Source organism: Anomaloglossus baeobatrachus, chromosome 5 (assembly GCF_048569485.1).
Source record: "Anomaloglossus baeobatrachus isolate aAnoBae1 chromosome 5, aAnoBae1.hap1, whole genome shotgun sequence".
Taxonomy (NCBI): Eukaryota; Metazoa; Chordata; class Amphibia; order Anura; family Aromobatidae; genus Anomaloglossus; species Anomaloglossus baeobatrachus.
Window position 1 is genome coordinate 61,856,239 of NC_134357.1, and position 21,882 is coordinate 61,878,120.

General features: G+C 40.8%; 1 protein-coding gene across 1 annotated transcript in view; it reads right to left on the reverse strand.

Moving 5' to 3' along the window:
* Window positions 1–19,124, reverse strand: part of LOC142310825 (heparan sulfate glucosamine 3-O-sulfotransferase 1-like) — a 191,972-nt gene extending 172,848 nt beyond the window's left edge. The window contains exon 1 of the mRNA XM_075348553.1: window positions 18,524–19,124. The gene's annotated coding sequence lies outside the window, so the exon portion shown is untranslated. The remainder of the gene's footprint in view (window positions 1–18,523) is intronic.
* Window positions 19,125–21,882: the final 2,758 nt, after the last annotated feature.

Genomic DNA, 21,882 nt, shown 5'->3' on the forward strand with positions numbered 1-21,882 from the left:
GCAGATCAAAGTACTGTAATGCGCAGGGGTGGGGAAAGGTTTAAGAAAAACCTCTCCTTGCTCTTGCGCAAGAGAGACTTAAGGTCCCGTCACATGCAGCGATATCACTAGCAAGCGTACCCGCCCCGTCGTTTGTGCGTCACGGGCAAATCGCTGCCCATGGCACACAATATTGTTTGGAGCAGTCACACGGACTTACCTGCCTAGCAACGTCGCGGTTGCCTGCGAACCACCTCCTTTCTAAGGGGGCGGTTCGTGCAGCATCACAGCAGCGTCACAATAGAAGCGGAGGGGCGGAGATGAGCGGCCATAACATCCCACCCACCTCCTTCCTTCCTCATTGCCGGTGGCCGCAGGTAAGCTGTAGTTCGTCGTTCCCGAGGTGTCACACATAGCGATCTGTGCTGCCTCGGGAACGACGAATAACCTGCATCCTCAACAATCAACGATTTTATGAAAATGAACGACGTGTCAACGATCAACGATAAGGTGAGTATTTTTGATCGTTAACGGTCGTTCGTTGTTGTCACACGCAACGACGTCGCTAACGATGCCGGATGTGCATCACGGAATCCGTGACCCTGGTGATATATATTACGTTAGATATGTCGTTGCGTGTAAAGGGGCCTTTACAAGTGGAACCATAACCAAAGAAAGAAGATTGAATCCAGCTCCACAAACACGCAATCTTCTTTCCAATGAGTCCATCCTATATCCCAACAAATTGATCCAGGAGGAAGGCAAAACCTTCAAAAAAATAAAAAAAATATTTAATATTATATATCATCAAGTTGTATGTGAAATCTTTTTTCCCCAGCTAAAATATTGACATTTTGTCAATCATTTTAGAATTAACCAATCTCCGAATACTCTCAAGACTTCTAGACTCTAGGTTCTGTTGGGGCACACGTCTGCTCCATGTTACTTTGTGCCCAATCGTATCTACCTGTTGGGGAAATAATGGGAAGGGGACTGTCTATTTTGCTTTAGACCAAGTTCACAAGTTGCATTTTTTTACCGAGGTTTTTTCATACGTTTTAGGCCTCTTTCCCACGTCAGTGATTCTGGTACGTTTGTGCTTTTTTTTAAACGTACCAGAATCACTGACATACGCAGACCCATTATAATGAATGGGTCTGCTCACACATCAGTGATTTTTCACTGCACGTGTCTCCGTGCGGCGTACCCGCGTGTGCGTGATTGCCGCACGGAAACATGTCCATTTTTTTCTGGCATCACTGATGTTCCACGGACCACGCAGTGGTGTGGTCTGTGAAATACGTGCCAGAAAAAAACGTGCTTTTAAAATAAAAAACATTTTAACTCACCCGGCGTCCAGCGATGTCCTCTGCAGCCCGTGCAGCATGCTGCTTCTGAGCCGGCTCATTATTGTCGCGCATATTCATGATGCACGACACAGCCGACCCGGAAGCAGCTGCTGCGGAGGTCAGTGCCGGCCGGATGCTGCACCGCGGGAGCGATCAGCACCATGGAGAGCGGGAGCGGGCACAGGTGAGTTGATTACTAAGTGCAATCACGGGCCACGGAGAACGGAGCCCGGATTGCACTTAGACAACCCACGTGTGCCGTGATTCACTGACGTGTGAAACGGGCCTTATGCAAATTAAAAGTTGGTTCTTAATAGTACCAGCAAAAGCTACGAGATTCCAGAAATCTCATGCATACGATTTTTTTTATTTTTTATTTTTTTTTCTTGCCAAATGGAAAACTGCTACAGCATGTCAGTTCTCATTGCTTTCAATGGTGAAAAACGAAGAAAGTGCAAAAACACAACAGCTGCGTCTTTGCGGCTTTTGGGATGACTGAAACAAGTTTTAATTGAACATGTACTGTAGATAACTGGCAAAAAAAAAAAAAAACAAAAACACACACACACACACACACACACACACACACACACACACACACACACTTACACACTTTTTGGAAGCAGCTTTTTTTACTTCCAAGGCAGCAGGTTCTGACTGCAGAAAAACTGCAATGTGTGAATATAACTTTACTGTTATAACAGATGAAATTTAATTAAAGGAATAAATAAATAACTTTGAATGTGAAGATTCTCACTTTTACAATCCAAAAGGTGTTAACAGATATTTTGAATGTGATTAAAACAATTCCATCTGTTCTCTGTTTACGTAAAATGATTATTTCTATAGGACATATGCAGAAAATATGCCATAGACCGTAAATCAGGATTTGTCTAAGCTCTGCCTATGATGGAGAACAGATTTTTACAGAGGCATTAATGTATTACACTACCCAACTCTACAAACAAGTACACAGCACAGACCGCTGCAGGCTAAGCTCACATTTCCTTGTGCATGCTTTTTTTCTTCTTGTAAAAATTTAAATACATTAACTAATTTTTAATGTGAAGAATGGTCTGCTTTTACACAAGTTTAAAAACTTGAAAAAATATTTAGTAAATTGTTTTAAAATGTGCTTATTATGTAAACTGTTCATCCCTTTCCCCTTACTGCCCCTCCTTCCTCCCCAAAAAAAAAAAAAAAAAAAAAAAAAAAACTTTCCCAGGTTTTCTCAATAAAGTTAACTTTCCTAAACCTTCCTCCCCCCTACTTAAATGTTGGTTCATAAACTTTGAAAGTCAAATAAATACACTTTAAACACAAAAACTTGGCAGAAAAGTAACGGCTAAAATTATGAAGAGCAGCTATACTCCACAAAGTATTTTCTTTACAGCGGGTGCTATTGATACAAATCTGTCACCAGGTTTTTTACACTTAATGTGAGCAGCATAATGTAGTAAGAAGAGACCTATTCCAGCGAAGAATCATTTATTAGGCTGCTTGTTGTCATTTCATTTAAATTAGTGTTTTATCAGCAGGAGATTATCACTAGAGCACTAGGTGTCTTGTGCTACTTAGTCCTCCTGCACTGAAACCCCACCCCCCTATTGATTGGCAGTTTTGTTACAATGCAGTGTACACAGAAATCTGCCAATCAGTGGAGTTATTCAACATTCAGCTGACAACTGCGCAATCTGCTGCAAAAAAACCCATGAGGGTTTAACAAAACTTCATGTTTTAAGGCATTTTTATTACTTTCTGCAGTTAAACGTTTACATACACTAAGAGTACTATGCCTTTAAACAAATGTGACAGCCCATATGATGTAGTCTTATCTTTGGAAGCTTCTGATAGGTTTATTGGCAACATCTGAGTTCATTAGAGACACACCTGTGGATGTATTTACATCCACACCTGAAACACACTGCTTCTTTGTGTAACATCATGGGAAAGTCAAAAGAAACAGTCAAGGTCTCAGGAAGAAAAATGTAGATTTGCACAAGTCTGGTTCATCCTTGGCTGCAATTTCCAGATACCTGAAGGTGCCTCGTTCATCTGTACAAACAATCATACGCAAGTACAAACAAGATGGGAATCTCCAGCCATCATACCGCTCAGGAAGGAGATGGGTTCTGTGTACCAGAGGTGAATGTGCTTTGGTCAGATATGTGCATATCAACCCAAGAACAAAAGCAATAGACCTTGTAAAGATGCTGGAGGAAGCTGGTAAGATTGTGTCATTATCCACAGTAAAAAAAAGACTGTATCAACATGGGTTGGAAGGCCACCTTGTCAGGAAGAAGCCAATACTCCAAAAGAAACATAAAAAAAACAGATTAAAAGGGAACCTGTCATCAGAAATTTAGCTATAAAGCTAAAAGTTTCCCCCTCTGCAGCTCCTGGGCTGCATTCTAGGAAGCTTCCTATAGTTTTTGTGGCCCCTTTTATTCCAAAATAAATACTTTATAAACTTGTACCTTTTCTTATGCAAATTTCTTTAATCGTCCATGGGGGCGGGCTGCCTGATGTACGTTGCTGTCCTCCTGACGATTTACGCCGCCCCCGAACGCTGAATTTCAAACCTCAGGACGCCGCCCCTGGGCGCCCGTGGTCCCGCGCATGCGCTGTGCTACTGTAGCGGTGCCGTGCACTGCGTGCACGTGTGACGCTTTGCGTGGGCACCGACTGCTCCGTCCGCTCCTCCCATCTATTTCCTGCTGCTGAGCAGGATGGGAAGGAGGTGACGTCCGGTCATCTGGCCAGCGAGCAGAACGCTGGAGGAATAGGCGAAAGTGTGGTCACGAGGTTGTGGGCGGCACTTGCTGATGACACTCACAGCGCCGCCCATAACCTCGTGCTCGCGCAAAGCGTCACTAGCGGTTACACGTGCACGCAGTGCACGGCACCGCTACAGTAGCACAGTGCATGCGTGGGACCACGGGCGCCCAGGGGCGGCGTCCTGAGGTTTGAAATTCAGCGTTCGAGGGCGGCGTAAATCGGCAGGAGGACAGCAACGTACATCAGGCAGCCCACCCCCATGGAAGATTAAAGAAATTTGCATAAGAAAAAGGTACAAGTTTATAAAGTATTTATTTTGGAATAAAAGGGGCCACAAAAACTATAGGAAGCTTTCTAGAATGCAGCCCAGGAGCTGCAGAGGGGGAAACTTTTAGCTTTATAGCTAAATTTCTGATGACAGGTTCACTTTAATGTTTGCCAATGCACACAGGAACAAAGACCTTCATTTTTGGAGACATGTCCTGTGATCTGACAAATCTAAAAAAATGCAACTATTTGGCCATAATGACCATCGTTACGTTTGGAGGAAAAAGGGAGAAGCTTTGAAGCCTAAGAACACCATCCCAATCGTGAAACACAGGGGCGGCAGCATCATGTTGTGGGGTTGATTAGTTGCAGGAGGGATTGGTGCACTTCACAAAATAGATGACATCATGGAGGAAATAGGATTATGTGGCAATACTGAAGCAACATCTCTAGACATCAGCCAGGAACTTAAAGCTTTGGCAGAAATGGGTCTCCCAACTGGACAATGACTTAAGGCATACTGCTAAACTGGTTACAAAGAGGCTTAAGGATAACAAAGTCAGTGTTTTGGAGTGGCCATCACAAAAATACCCTGATCTCGATCCTAATGAAAATGTATGGGCAAAGCTGAAAAGGCTGGTGTGAGCAAGGCGACCTACAAACATGGCTCAGCTACACCAGTTAGAGGAACCCAAATACCTACCAACTATTGTGAGAAGCTTGTGGAAGGAGATCAAAACAGTTTGACCCAAGTCATACAGTTTAAGGGCAATGGCACCAAATAATATATGTAAACTTTTGACTATGCAGAAATAAAGTAAAAATGTCTTAAAACATGTTACCCTCCTGTGAATGGTAGCACTTCGCCGGCATTTACAGAAACTGTCTTGACAGTGACAGGGATCATTAGATAACCCCCGGCTGGGCTGTCACGATAACCTATCGGCACCCTGTGATCACATCATGGGGCCACCGATGGGAGCAGAGAATGGCGCACTTCCCTGACGGAATGTTTTAGATCACGCTGTCAGAGTACATGTATGTCCTCGGTCATGAAGGGTTTAATGTTATGAACTGGTAACCGTGGATGATCACAAAAAAATCCCATTAATCAGGAAAAAACAAAGCCACAAGAGTAGTTGGAAACTAAGCTGACTGTAATCCCCCGTCTAAATCGGACAACACTAGAAGTAGCAGCGGGATGTTCCTAACACACCTAGACACCTCATCACTGGTGGAGAAACATGCTACACCACAAAGATAGAAATGAGAAATCCTAACTTGCCTCGGAGCAGTCCCCAAAGAAATAGCAAGCTCCCAACATGTAAATGACAGTGATGTAAGAAAACAATACACAGATAGAAAATATAGATTAGCAAAGGTGAGGCCCGACTTACTAGATACAACAGGACAGGAAAGATAACTGAATGCGGCCAGCAAAATATACCAAACTTCTTATAGTATTTTTTTCCTAAGACCACACTGTCTCTCCCCCACTATATCAGGTACTCTTGCGCCAGACACTTTAAACAGAACTGCAGATATAATGGGAAGAAACAAAATCACAGAACAAATATTATTCTAAAGTGCAAATAATCCAAACATGAACAGGGAGCAAGCTCCCTTTCTTGCTGGAGGAACTGCCCTGCTCACAAAAGCAGAGAGATAGGTCCTCACAAACAAGAAACCAAACCATAGAACAAAATGGAATAAGCAGAAACACCCTTAAGTGCAATTCCAGCAATTAAACATAAACTAGTAAACTTATCTGGATTATATTCAGGCACAGAATAAATGGGAGAAACTGAAGGGAAAACTTCCAGCCATTTTCAGAAGCAGCAGGAAACATTTATCACCGGCAGCCGCCAGGCAGAAACTGCTCTCTTAAATACACTAGGCTGATCTGCAATAGGACCTCCTGAATTCCTAATTAATTACATCACCTGTTTGAGTCACAGATTCAGACTCAGCTTCAGCTTCATTACTATTCCTGGCCACCAGAGGGATCTCCACACCAGCACCCACTCGGATGACATTCACAACAGTTTAAGCCTAAGCCAGAATAGTCTTTTTCTTTGGGGGGGGGGGGGGGGTAAGGAAATCTAAAACTTTTACATTTTGGGATGCTTTGCCAACAACTATTATTTTAAAAATTAGAAGTTTCTAATCATACCCGCAGCACTAAGTATATGGAAGTATGCATGGAACTTTATAGGAGGGGGGGGGGGGGATTAAAGAAACAAGGACTATTCCTAGACGTATGTAGCCTATAGATTCCACAATACAGTTTTCTATTTTAACATGTGTATAACAAATTTTTGTCAACCTGAACACACTTACATTTTCTGACATCATTATAAAAGAATATATTTTATTCTGAATCAAAACCTCCCTGAATGATCACTTCACTACTCGTAAATCTGCAAGGCAAAGCCTAAAATAGCATGGAAATGTGTGAAATGTAAATACGTCTCTGCTAAGGGAACATGTCGGGTAGCTGGAAATACATGGGAGAAAGATGACAACTGCATAATGTTACACTTATGAGTCGTTCTTGTAAAGTACATTTAAGGGTTTCTTACTAATTGCCTGCACTCTGGTTCAGTCCTCGCCTCTCCATGCATTGCTTCTCTGTAATATTTATATCATTGTAATTTACAATTAGAGAGCTGTGCAGGTCTTTGGTGTTATCTACTGTTCCCTTTAATGGCTGTTTCCAAGGTTTATAAACTGCAAAAGATTAACATTAGAAATGAAGATCAAAATGTTTTGAAATTCAAATTCACCAGATTTGTTGGATTTATTAAAATTACAAGGGGCTGCTGATAAGTCTTTGGCTTTGTGATCTTTCTTTGCTTCTATGGTAACAAACGTTACATCACATGAAAGCCTTATAGGTTTTCAAAATTGTGTTTGTTGCTTATGGCAACAGTGTTCTACGCACGCGGGAAAACAAAATGGTGGAATCTAATGCGATATTCACAGCAGAGAAGTGATAAAATTCTTGTTTCTGCAAGGAAAGTCCATGAAGAATATTCATGGTGATATGTCGCAGACATTGAGGGGGTGGGGGGAAATCAATGCCCTTCATATTCCACAGTTAAGTACTGGGTTGCCAAATTTAAAACGGGCCACTTTAGCACCAATGATGAGGAACGTCCTGGACGACCGAGAGTGGTTGTTGTTCCGGAGATCGTTGATGCTGTGCACAACCTCATACTGGAGAATTGACGAATTTCAGCTAAAGCAATAGCAGACATCATGGGGATTTCTCGTGAAAGTGTTTGTGTCATTATCCATGAACATTTGGACATGAGGAAGCGAACTGCAAAGTGGGTCCCCAAATGTTTGACAACAGATCAGAGAAGCATGCGAGTGACAACTTCCCGGTCCATTTATCAGCATTTCCGGACTGATAAGAACTTCCTGGATCAGCTGGGCATTATGGATGAGATCTGGATTTATTTGGAAGACCCTGAAAAGAAGGAGCAGCCAAAAGAGAGGAGGCACAAGGGTTCTCCTCATCGAAAGAATTTCAGGGTGCAAAAATCAGCCACTGAGGTGATGTCGTCTGTGTTCTGGGATAAGGAGGGTGTGCTGCTAGTGGACTACCTTCAAGAGTTCCACCATCAATGCAAGGTATTACATTGAACTTTTGTGGTGGCATCAGTGATCGTAAACTTGAACTGAATTTGCACTGCTGCCCCCACCCATATCCCCTACCACCCCTCAGAAGTGAGTGAATGCATTGAGCGATAAGTGGAGGAAAGGGAGAAACTGAATATGCAGATTGTATTTACATACACTTGACTAGCCTACAGGAGACACTGAATTCTATGGAGCTTACTGCAAGATGACAGGAGAAGCTATCACAATATAAAATTACTGATCCTGAAAGGTCTCTTTACGCCTCATTTAAAGAGAACATTAGTATTGTACTATAAAATCACCTGACAGATTCCCTATAAAAATGATCTCTCATTCATTTGTGAACAGGCTGTGTAGAACAATGGCTCAGACTGACAGTGTCACTGTTAGAGGTAACATCATTCTGCTGGGATTGAGACAAGTAATGTGCCGTATTTTACATAATGCCCTCTATTTCCTCCCCATTAAAACATTTGCCAGAGGCAAAAAGAGGACAATTATGGCCTGCATTTGGTAAGATTACTGCCCGGTTGACTGGTGTCAGTGATGATACAACTACTGACAATGGCTCCCCCATTCTTAGCCGTGGTATGTTTTCATATACCATTCACATTGTGAAAAACTATAATTAACTTTTAATAATCCTTTCAACTCCTTGCCAAAAAGAATATTAGGTAGGCACAAGAAAAAAAAAACAAAAAAAAAAACAAAAAAAAAAGGGGAGAAGAAAAACGACCATAAACAACCAGCTGCGCAAAAACAGACAAGCAAAGTTAAAGTCAAAAACTCGCTCCCCATTCACCCTCCTCAAAATTCAGTTTCCTTCCTGTGAATAACAAAATAACAAATGCCAGGGAGGTACATGAGCAAAAAGCCATATATAACAGGGCACTATATAGTGGAGTGTGCAGATGTAAAATGTAACTAGTAGGAACAATGTGCAATATATATATTATCTTTGTGACTCGCACACTTTGTGAGGTAGGCAGAAACAGTTAAATGTTTAAATTTTAGTAAGTTTTCTATTAGATTTTGAAGAAAACAAAACAAAAACAAAAAAAAACAAACCAAGAGTCATTTCATTAATTCTTAAAGACGACTGCAAAAGAAATACAAAAACTCAGTACCGTCAGTGATAAAAAGCACACAGACTGACCCGGATTTCCGATTATATTGCTGTAAAAACTATTTTGTGTTCTTGCTTCTGCTTTCTAGTGCATTTGGAATGAAGAAAAAAAAAATACATAATTGTAATTCAAATACATCAGGACAGATGTCAGCTTAACCATTTCACTGATCAATCACACCAAGTCTGGCACCACTCCCAATTCTCTCCATCAATTGAATCTCTGTAAGTCTGGATTCACATGATCGTATGGCATTTGATTCGAGAGTATTGGATGAGATATGTTAATGACCCTCGGCTCCTGCTCTGCTGCCAGCGCGAGCCGAGTCTCATGCAACTGTGATCCGAACCTGCAATCGGATCACAGCTGCGGAGGAGAGGGATTAATCCCCCCCCCATCTTCTCCATTGTCAGCCTGTGCTTATATCACACTGAACTTGGAAGTCATCTGAGTGCAGTCCGATGTTTCTCTTGCACCCATAGATTTGTATGGCTGCGAGTGACACGTCTCTCGCTGACAATCGTAACATGGTGTGACTTTGTGGTCATCCAGAATCTGGATGAGAAAAAATCTGACCAACTGCTCTCTCTCATTGAGTAATATTGGTCCGACTACAATGCGAGATTTTCTCATTGCACGTATCCAAGTTATACGCTCTTGTGAGCGTACCCTTATTCGCAGGCTAATATGATCATCAGTTATTCAGCATAGTACAGTTTCTTGGAGCATTTGTCTAATGTGTTTGTCTAATGTGTTCCACAGTCACCAGACCTGATCGCAATTGAGATGGGTTGGGGTGAGCTGGACCTCAGAGTGAAGGCAAAAGAGCCAACAAGTGCTAAGCATCTCTGGGAACTCCTTCAAGACTGTTGGAAAACCATTTCCAGTGACTACCTCTTGAAGCTCATCAAGAGAATGCCAAGAGTGTGCAAAGCAGTAATCAAAGCAAAAGGTGGCTACTTTGAAGAACCTAGAATATAAGACATATTTTCAGTTGTTTCACCCTTTTCTGTTAAGTATTTCATTCCACATGTGTTAATTCATAGTTTTGATGCCTTCAATGTGAATCTACAATTTTTCAGAGTCATGAAAATAAAAAAAAACTCTTTGAATGAGAAGGAGTGTCCAAACTTTTGGTCTGTACTGATGCATATATCACACACACACACACACACACACATACATACAGACACACAAAATTACAACCTGTTCTCACATTTCCAATAACAAAAAGTCACTGGTTCGAATTGAGGAACAGCCATGAAGATTTCCCGAGGAACGAGAAACTGCATCCACCAGCTCATCCATAGCAGTCTCTCCGCCAAGAAAATGACCAAACTGCATCCTATGAGTCCATGACAGTTGGAAGAATACGAAGCAAAGCCTGTCCATCCATTCACTCAGAAGCCAAGATGTGGACGTCCAGGCAAAATATAGGAGTCAACAAGTCGGCTCATCACAAGGTCTGTCAGTTCTGACATGAGAAACACGGCAGTGGAGGCGGCTCGTATGTTTCATAATAGTGAGATCACAGATGTCCGTGCCAGCACAGTGCGACGCACGTTACACAAGTCTAGAATGAGCACCTGAAAAAAGGTGAAGAAGCCTCAACTTCAATATCATCATAAGAAGCAATGGCTGGAGTTTGTCAAAATGTACAATAAGTGGACAAATGGACAAATTGGAGTGATGAGATGAAAGTTAATAAACTAGGCTCTAGTGGGTGCAAATGGGTCTGGAGGAAACAAGGGAGAAAGGGGCTAACGGATTGAACAAAATTGAAGGAACTATCAAGTTCAGTGGCGGAAGTCTGATGATATGGGGGTGTTTCACAGCCAAAAGGGATTGGATAGTTGACCAGGATCGTGTGAGGATGTTCCAAGATAAGTTACTTCATACACTCAAGAACTATGGGTATGAAAAGGAAGATAGTCATCCAGGAGGACAACGACCCGAAGCATACGGCAAGATTAGCAAACAAATGGAGCAATAAAAATGAAGTAGAGGTGCTGGATTGTCCTCCACAGTCCCCAGACCTCAACCCAATCGAACACTTGGGGGTAGAGTTGAAGAAAAAGCTGTATACATACCCAAGTGAGCTGACCAGCATGCACCAACATTGGGAACGTGTAGAAGAGACCTGAAATCAGGTTTCGGTTGAGACATCCTTGAATCTAATCTAGAGCATGCCCAGAAGGATTCAGGCAGTGCTGAAAGCAAAAGGTGGATTTACAAAATTTTAATCTGCATAACTAGTCATATGCGAAATAGCTGCCAGCCAAATTTATGTATGAAATAGCCAAGATGATTGTCTATAAAATGAAGGTAGTCTCATACTTTAAGCTGTAGTGGATGGTAAGATATGGAGCCTGAAGGTCTAAAGTTCAAAACATTGTTACCCTTTTGCTCAACAGTGTAAGTTTTACTATGTGAAGATTTGACCAGTTGGGATTGCAATCAGTGACTCTTCTTTGGACTTTGATATGCACCAGTCCATTTTTTGGATAAATAGAGTTTACTTTATCATCTAAAAAGTGTATTTTCAGTATTCAATTTATGAAAAGGTTATACAACATATGCGGCACTTCTGTTCTAATATCAAATGGAGAAAGCAAGGATTCATTCATGGTTACTTTATTTCAAAAAGATACAGAAACCCTCAAGTTAGTTTCTCACTCTCTTGCACAGCAATGATCCTGGTAATTGACATCCTGGGATGGGAATGGGAACCGGTCACCTGAGCTGGGGGAGGGAGGGGGTTAATACCTGTACAGGATGCTCAGAAGTGATACAGCAAGCATGGAATATAAGTGTAGGGAATACCTAGCACCTTTAAAAATATTTAAAGGGGTGGTCCACTACTTTGATAACGCCTTTTTCAAATCGGAGTGTTTGTCCCATTAAAATAACACTTATATCACATGAGCCCTGGCTTCACTGTTCCCATCTGTCATGCTTTGTATGGGCAAGTACCAAACGAATGGTGAAAGGGAAAGGAAACCCTGTGTCTAGGGAAAGGGAACATGGTGACCCACGACTGAACCTACCAGTGGTCCCCGGTATCCCTCACCAACCTAGAAAAGTTCCGCACCTATGCACTGAGCTGGATACTTGACCCTATGTATTCCTAGTGATGGGTCCTAAATAGGGAATGGGTAGGATGAGCTCTTTGTCAACCTCGCTAAACACTTAAGACACAAAGAGGAAAATGCATGAACTACTTATCCACAGATGACACCGATAGAAGTTCAGCAATGGTACTACAGAGGAGTACAAGCCACCTGCTTACAACCAAGGCTTGAATGAACTGAAAATATCACCAGCACCAGTCAAAAGGAAGGAAGGAAGGGGTATTTAAACACCAAAATAATGCTGATTATCAGCAGCTGGGTGGAAAGCGAGCTTCCGCTGGGTCTAACAGGGAGAAATGAATCCAGCAGGAAAGCTACCTATACCAATGAATGCTGACAGCAGGAACAATAGACAGTCAGGGAGCATTCTGCGCAGCCAAACGCTGTGACCTTCTATGGCCAGAAACCACATGATTGTCTGTCACCCATGACACCATCTGCTCATGAATGAATCATCATAATAAGCGAGAGGCCATTAGAAGGGATTTCATTTTAATGAGGACAAAAACCTCACATATAGAAGGGGGCTGTCCGAGTAGTAGACAACCCCTTTAACATTTAATGAATATTTAAGAATTCGGTCCACACAGACAGTAGCAGCATCTCAAGTGATAACTCAAATGGGCGACCCATGGCCAAGTTCACCACTGGTCTTCTCTGGTCACAAGACAAAAGAAGGTGCATTTAGCAATCCGTCTTTGGCACTTGTGAAGATGACCGAGGACAGCACCAGACATCATCATCATCAGGACCATTTCTAAAGACCTGCCTCTCCCTTCAAAAAGTGTCATAGATCCCCCATGCTGGTGATCAGAGGGTGTCTCAGCGTTCGGACCCACACTGACCTTTCACTTTTCCAGTGGATGAGCAATTTTTTCTTCTATAGACTGTAGAACACCATTAGTCATAGAAGTAGATGATGACACCAGACTTTCATATTGATGAATATATTTCATTTGCCTCCCACGTCTTGTAAAAAGTTCTCTCTGAAGACTTAAGTTTGAAACCAATATTTACAATCCTTGGAACTCTACATCTTGAGTCATGTGCACTACAAGGGGTGCAAAATGGATTTTGGTAGAGGAGGGGGTGGGCGAGTTGGTTGGGTTGGGAGAAATTAGTCGGTAAAACAACATGATGGAACGTGGCCCAGGTTTGGTTAATTCCATTACATTTATACCAGATCTCGGTATGATTTTAGATGCGGCCCCTGCTGTGGAGTTAGGTAGTATACAGCCCTAATAGAACCGAGTGCCCAAATTTCTCACCCCTTTTTGTTCTTATCTCATTTCCATAATATAATATTCATTTAGCGCTATTAATTCCGTGGCACTTTACATACATTGTGAGCCCCAATGGGGACAGTGTTGCCCATCTAAATTCCCTATCTGTCTGTCTTTGAAGTGTGGGAGTAAACTGGAGATCCTGGAGGAAACCCACGCAAACACGGGGAGAACATACAAACTCCGGCAGCTGGTGTCCTTGGTGGGATTTGACCCCAAGACCTCAGGCAAGACTGCAGTGCTAACCACAGCCACTGTGCCGCCCCATCTCAGAACCATTCCCCCCCCCCCCACAAGTATATTTAGTGCAAAAAATAACTTATGCACTTTTGATTCATTACAATTGTTTGCACCGTTCATCTTCTATAAACATGTTAACAACATCTGATGAACTAGAGAAGGGGGGGGGGGGTCACAGGAAGACCTGAACCCAGCTAAACACCCCCAAATATATCACCAAGGACAGTAACTAGTAATAGGTAGGGACTCAAAAGCAATATAAACCTATATGAGAATGTGTGTCAAGAGTCCACCAAAAAATGAAATGCAAAAAGTCTTAAATTATTGAACACATATTATAAATGATGTACAGTACAAAACAACACAAATGGGTGCTCAGCGAGGAATCCAAGTAAGGGGGGGGGGGGGGGAGCACAACACTGCCGGATAGGACTACATGAATAAGGTGGGTATAAAGTGCACGTACATAATAGCAGCAAGGTAGTATTGAAATTCTAAATGTTGAAAAGCCTTCCAGACCCAACGCTAAAGATAAGGTGCACACATGAAAAAAATAGCCAGAGGGCCGAGGATGTCATGTGACAAAGCACTCACCCATAATCCCCTGAATGTCCAGCAATGTAGATTCCCTCCAAGACCCCTACGCACGTTTCGTGTGGGCTTCTTCCAGGGGGTTCTATAAACGTTGTGTTGCACTGCCCATCACTGAATGGTGAATGAGTCAACTGAAAATCCATCAGTGAGCTCATTTTAAGGCTTTCCATGAGTTTCTAACTTTTTGTCTTTATCTGTACTCCTTATAGTGAATTTAGGAGGACTGACCACATCAAAGTTGGAAAAAAAAAAAAGACTTACCCACACATCCAACAGGTTCTAGCTGAAAACACATAACTACACAACACATACAGCCAACCAGGCTGTGTTCATTCCCCTTTATAGCTGGATATTAGTTGCCCAGACATGTAGGTTTTCAACCCAGGTAGAGGCACTTGAGTTAGGTTCCCGGTATATAGCAATATACCTTACCATTGGTGATTGGGCTCACATGCAATGGCCAATACATAAGCTACATATCTTTTTTCCCCCAAATATTCCTATAGCAGTAATTCAATACCAGAGTTCCCTTATTCATGGTTAGCATTCTAGAGTGCGGCTGTATGTGTTTTGTACACAAAGTTGCCAAACAGTGCAAAACTTTTAATTGAATCAAATTGCAAAAATGATTTTTAGCCACAAAACCCACATTTAAGAAAATAATAAATAACTTTTAGAGCATTTTCCAATCAAGTCTTGAAAACTGTAAAAAAAGTTGTCCTGGCACTTTTTTGGTTAAATCCAATACCCTTTATTAGGCAAAAGGGAATATTAACCCTATATAAAAGACTCCATCAATATAATAAACTCAAGGACTTGTAATACAATAATGTATGGCGTGCAATAATCGCTGCGCAGCTTTCTGCTGATCACACAAGAAGGATATAATACAAATGGAGGGTTCTTTTATTAAGAGCTCAACAAATAATGTATATGGGGGAAGCAGACGAGCGGCATAATTCGGCCATTATGGTGAACTAGTCAGCTCTGCCATTTACTACCATAATATACAAAAGGATGCCCTGACCTGCTTTTATTCCATAATACAACAGACAGACATTTCAATTTGGTACCGAGGAGGAAAAGAGGAGAAATGTCTCTGCTCCAATTTATGATACATAATGAGGAAAGCGGCGAGGTTACAGCACGGAGCGTCACCGCATTACACAGAATGGACCAACCTGGGCATGTTCCTCCAGGTAGGACAGACCTAGGAGGCGCACAGACGGCAGCAAATGCTCCAGACCGACTGCTGGGAATAAATGGAGCGTAGTCTGTGTGCCAGGAACATGTGCATCTGTCTCTGGTGCATACACAGTCTCATGTGTATTATTTCGGATACAGATCATTAGTGCTCTTATGAAAGATGTAATATCTGTCAAATGGGAAATCCATTACATAGATCATACATTTCAGAAGGATCTGCCTCTTCAGAAACAGCTCCACTCCAACCTACAGGCTGTGTCTGGTATTGCAGCTCATCCTCGTCCATTTGGAGCCAATGTGCAATACCAGACACAACCAATGGAGAAGAGTGGCGCTGTTTTAGGATGGAAAGAAGATCCTTCTATGTGTAAAGCTGGGATAATGCCTTTAGAAGAGAGAAGAAACCACAAGCACATATCAGGATAAGAAAGGTCTCTTTCACACAAGACCCCACTATTAATTTTAGGGGGCACCACAAAATGTTCATTACAGATGATAATGAGGGTGGATATACAAGCATTTTTGTAGGAATCCCCCCCAAAAAAAGAAATAAAAAAATATTTATTTTCTTTTTTTTAAAAAAATTAAATAAAAATAAAAATCAGATTGTAGCAGTCCATTTGTCTTCGGGTTTGTCTTCCTTTAATGGCCCATTGGCCCATAACACAGGACGTTTCGGTCAGGAACTGACCTTTCTCTCTCTCTCTATATATATATATATATATATATATATATATATATATATATATATATATATATATATATATATATATATATATCTATATGAGACAGGTCAGTTCCTGACCGAAACGTCCTGTGTTATGGGCCATTAAAAGAAGGCAAACCTGAAGACAAATGGAGTGCTGCCATCTGATTTTTTAAAAAAAATAAAAAAATATATATATATATACACACACACACACACACACACCGTTGTGGATACAGAACAGCGGCTCATAATTGTATATGTAGAGACGGAGACCCTGATTCCAGCGATGTGTCACTTACTGAGCTGTCTGCTGTCATTTAGATAAAGTCAATGTTTCCTCTGCTGCAGATCTAGCAGTTATACAGAGCTCATGTCTATGGTACCTGCAGCATGCCAAGTAGTCCTGTAATGATAATCTACTGCTGATTAAAGAGTGATTTTATAAATGCTACACTAAGCAGCCCAGTAAGTGACACATCACTGGAATCAGGATCTCTTTTCCTTCATCATGTTGCTCTCAGGTTAAATGGCAAAAACCTGGTAATAGATTCTCTTTAAGTTAAGAACAGTGTCATTTTCACACCCCACTATTGATTTTAGGGGCACACACACACAAATTGTTTTATTGTTTACAGGGTGGATGTAAATGCTTTTTGGTAGGAACTACATAGATCGCTCACATCAGGAGGGATGAGTAAATAAATCCTAAGAAATATCAATCCTGAAACCCGGGTACCTGGCTTGGACTTCAAAGTGTAGAGTAAATATATTAAGTTAAAAAGTAATATGGTAAACACTTTATTATTGGCACTGATAAACTTTCCACCCTGTATATGATATTAGCCCCATACAGGGAATTAGTAGGGCTGGAGATTTCTAAAACGACAGTCTGGGGGAAAAATAAATAAACACACACACACACACACACACACACACACACACACACACACACACACACACACACACACACAGTGATAAAACCAGCACTAGCTATAAAATGTTTCATGTACTACACAAATACTATCTATATACAGGATTTACTGTCTGCAACCATTTGATCCAGTTATGAGAATATAAGGAGACTGCATGTGTTCTCTCCAGAACTATCCTCATTCCGGCCACCTATAATTAAAATGTATGTGATTGATACAGAGAAATTGGATTATGAGCACAACTAGGGAAAGAAAGATCAAAAGCTGTGCTAATATATTAGTAGTTAATAAGAGTTTGACTATAAAATAAATTTACTATTTAGTGACCATATTGCACTCTATCCCAGTAATGTACCATTATTAAACATCTAAACAATACTGTAACCTATGGATTTAATCCATTTTAATAAACAAGTGCCCTAGAGTAAGTTTACCTATGCCAGGTGCCCTGTATATTAGTACTCTAGAGTACAAAGGATAGATCATGTCACAAAATGGTAACACTATATTGAAAAAAAAAGAAATATTTTTTATATATATATATATATATATATATATATATATATATATAAAAACAATTTTATATATAATTATTGTATTTTTTGATATATAAAAAAATACATTATATATAATATTGTACATATATATATATATAAAATATTGTATTTTTTATATAAAAAATACAATAAATATGATATATAATATTGTATTTTTATATATATATACAAAATTATATGTAATGTATTTTATATATATATAAAAAATAAATACATTATATATAATATTTATTGTATTTTTAATATATATAAAAATACATTACATATAATATTGTATATATATAAAAATACAATATTATATATCATTTATTGTATTTTTTATATAAAAAATACAATATTTTATATATATATATATATACATATTATATATACACACACACACACAACTTTTTTTTTATTTTTTTTTAGTACTATACAGCAGTTTAATACAACATTAAAAAAATAAAATGTAAAAAAAAAATATATTAAATATATATACACACACACAATTTTTTTAATTTTTATCCTTTTCTATTTTTTTGTATAATACTATAAACTGGTTATTACAGCAGGTAGAGTGCCCATACCTGACCCTGGGAGGGGAGAGGCTTCAGAAGACCTCTTACACAATATGGAACACTCTCTGATACATATTGATACTAAACTGTTAAGATACATGTAAACAGAGACACAAGTGATACAAAGTAGCCCCCCCAGCCAGTAGGGCTCTCCATAGTACTGTACCTCTGATAGTGCCATGTAGAGGGAGCAGGGCTGTGATTTATAAAGTGCCCCCCAGCTTTTATTTTTTCCAGAGAGAGCAGGAATCTGAAGACAGAGCAAGAGCCTGGCAAAGTGTTGGGATTTCAGTCACTGTCCTTATCCACTGTGAAGCCTATGGTAGACTCTGCTCCACACAATGCATTAGCAGCAGCCTTCTCATGACTTTTTAATCAGTCCCAGTGACCAGAGAGCAAGAAAAGAAAGAAAACAGGAAGATTCTTGAATGGAATGATGGAAAAAAGCAGCAGCAGCAGCAGCAGGCAATGCACTTCTAGCTTTCTCCCCTGGATTCCTCATCTCCTGGGCTCCTTGCAGCTTCCAGAGAAGTGTCAGCAGCAGCAGCGCACTCTGCACACTCAGCTCCTGGATTTTACCAGGGCAATTGAAGCTGTTAACCAGTTCAGCTGGAGTTGTGATGTATTGCATTGCCTGATTGGAGAAATCAGGACCTCCCTATTGGTCCATCAGCATTGTTTTCTTATTGGTGACAAGATATTTAGCTGGAATGTTTTCTATGTGAGCATGTCCTATATGGATGAAAGTCTAGCAGTGCCTGCAGGTAGGAGCTATGTGTTGTGCAGGCTAGCCAGTGGTTTGGAGAGGGGGTAGGACACATCATTTATATCATGTAATATGTCATAGAGAAAGGTACAAAATGTTTGACAATGGCAGAAGGAGAAATGGTAATTTCAAGTGCAATGTCTACTACAATTCTTGGTGTATGTAAATAAAAGCTAATTATTATTTATTTACATACAATTAGTAAGTCATTTTTCTAGTTTTTTGGTTTCCCCTTTATTTTTTTTTACTATCCATATATTTTAGTATAGTCTGTGTTCCTCTTTACATCTTTACAACCAATTTTTGTGATTGCTCATGGTTAGAAATACCCCATGGTTTTGTTAATGCAGATCCGTCACGATCAATAGTTTTGGAACCCTTGAAATTGTTCCAGCAAATGAAGTATTTATCACAGAAAATGATTGCAATTACACATGTTTTGTCCTACACATGTTTATTTCTCTTGTGTGTATTGGAACAACACAAAAAGAGAAAAAAGATAAATTGGACATAATTTCACACAAAATCCCAAAAATCAGCAGTATAAAATTGATGAAACCTATCCAAAATTGTGGTTAAACAACTTTGTTTCAAACATTATATGCTTGTTCAAACTCACTTGTGATAAGTAACAGGTGTGGGTAATATGAAAATCACACCTGAAACCAGATAAAAATGGGAGAAGTTGACTTATTCTTTGCATTGTGTGTTTGTGTATGCCACAGTAAACATGGAGAACAAAAAGAGAAGAGAACTGTCTGAAGATATGAGAATCAAAATTGTGTAGAAATATCAACAATCTCAAAGTTAAAAATCCATTGTCAGAGAGCTTGATGTTACTTTGTCCACAGTGTGCATCAAAATCAAGAAACCCAAGTCACTATAGCTAATTATAATCTGTTCTGCAGGTTTAGGCTGCGTCAGTGTCAGCGTGAACTATACACATTTGAATGGAGACCCAGGAGAACCCACTGCTTTTGGCAAAGCACATCATTCTACTGTTTACCAAACATGGAATGAAGCCTACAAAAAAAAACACGGTACCTACAGTCAAAGATGGTGGAGGCTCAAAGATGTTTTCGAGTTATTTTACTCCCTCTGACACTGGGTGTCATCACTGTATGCAAGTGAAGATTACCAAAGGATTTTGGGTAGGAATGTACTGTCCACTGTCAGAAAATTGGGTTTACATCCAGTACAATGACTTCAAACACTTCAAGAAGCCCCCAGAAATGGATGGAAACAAAGCGCTGGAGAGTTCTGAAGTGGCAGCAATGAGTCCGGATCTAAATTCCATTGAACACCGGTGGACAGATATTAAAATTGCTGTTGGGTGAAGGCACCTTCAAATATGAGTGACCGGGAGCAGTTTACAAAAGAAGAGTTCAAAATTTTAGTTGAGAAGTGTAAAGGGTGCTTTACACCAGACAATCTATCGTGCGATAGATCGTCGGGGTCACGGTTTTTGTGACGCACATCCGGCATCGCTGGCGATGCCGGCCTGTGTGACACCTCCTAGCGACGCAGTATCGCTCACAAATCGTGAGTCGGGTACTGCTCGCTAGGTTCCATAATATCGTTAGATTTAGTTGACCATCGTTTCCGTGGTAGCACACGCCGCTCCGTGTGACACCACGGGAACGATGAGCAGCTCACCTGCCTCCCGCGGCCGCCGCCGGCTCTATGTGGAAGGAAGGAGGTGGGCGGGATGTTTACGTCCCGCTCATCTCCGCCCCTCCGCTTCTATTGGCCGGCGGCCGTGTGACGTCGCTGTGACGCCGAACGTCCCTTCCACTCCAGGAAGTGGCCGTTCGCCGCCCACAGTGAGGTCGCACGAGAGGTAAGTATGTGTGACGGGGGTTACTGAAATCGCACAATCGGTCGTACCGTGTAAAGCAGGCTTAAGAAGCTTGTGGATGTTTATAGGAAATGATTGATTGCAATGCAACAAATATTAAGTTGAGGTTGCCAATAATTTTGCCCGGCCCATTTTTGGTGTTTTGTGTGAAATTATGTCCAAGTTGCCTTTTATTCTCTGTTTGTATGTGTTGTTTTAATACATGTAAAGGAAACAAACGTGTATGACAAAAAATGTGTAATTGCAATAATTTGCAGGAGAAATAATTTTTTTTCTGGAACAATTTCAAGGGTGCCAACACTTTTGTACATGACTGTATAAGCCTCAATGGTTGTACTCCTTTATATCTATATTCTAGTTCTCTTGAAAGCACCACTCCAGCCTTTTTTTTAGGCTTTGTGCGCACTGGAAAATGGAATTTTCTCAAGAAAATTCCGCAGGCATTGAAAGATTACCACACCCGCGGTAAAAAAACGCGGGAAACCGCAGACGAAAACCGCAAGCGGTTTGCCGCGGTTTTACCGCGGTATTGTTCGCGGTATTTCCACAATTTTGCCACGTGGGGTTGGTACATGTGCTTTAATGCATTCAATGCAATAAAGCACATTGAAAAAAAAAAGCATTTTCCTAGATAGCAGATAGATAAATAGATAGAAGAATAGATAGAGAGATAGCTAGATAGTTAGATAGAGGGATAGATAGAGGGATAGATAGACAGAGTCCCTGTGAGCACACGCTGCATTTCTCACGGTCGGTAGTGAGTTCACATTACCGGCCGTGGGAAATGACCAGTAATTCCCTCTCTGCGAGGCTGCATTCAGCGCTGTGTGTCAGTCGCGGCTGGATGCCAGCATCGCAGGACGTGGATTACGCCGGAGCTGTGTGTTTGGGAGGGGTTATT